Genomic DNA, 549 nt, shown 5'->3' with positions numbered 1-549 from the left:
TACGTGCCCCATCCACACCAGCTCCTAGCGAGTTTCCTTCAAACCCTGACCTTCCAGAGCCCCCTTGGAGGTTGTATTATGCCCTTGCTCAGGGACACACACACACACACACACACACACACACACACACGTAGATGAATGACTCAGGACACCAAGATAAAGACGTGAACACACAAGCATGCAGGCTGACTGACGTCCTGAGAGTGGACAGACACGCATAGCCTACAGGCTGACGTGCAGACCACACATTTTGATCACATGTAAACAGATCCAAACACTAATTCAGAGACTAGCCATAACCCCAAACATACCCTGATGGCTATTGCAAGCCTAGCACCCCTGCACACAGGCCCTAATAAGAGCTGAAGGGAATGTCACAGGACTGCCAAGGACATGACCTGTCTGTGGGCCTTATTTTGTTCCCTTATGGCCCTGCCACTCTCCACCTCCATAGCTGTGGCATCACGGTCACCTGTCCCACCTTCACCCCAGCTCTCAGCCCATCCTCGAGGGTCTAGAGTTGTGGCTTTCACTCTACAGTTCCCAAGA

Source organism: Myotis brandtii, unplaced genomic scaffold (genome assembly GCF_000412655.1).
Source record: "Myotis brandtii unplaced genomic scaffold, ASM41265v1 scaffold61, whole genome shotgun sequence".
NCBI classification, from domain to species: Eukaryota; Metazoa; Chordata; class Mammalia; order Chiroptera; family Vespertilionidae; genus Myotis; species Myotis brandtii.
The sequence above is the reverse complement of the archived record's forward strand: the minus strand, read 5'-3'. Positions refer to the sequence as shown.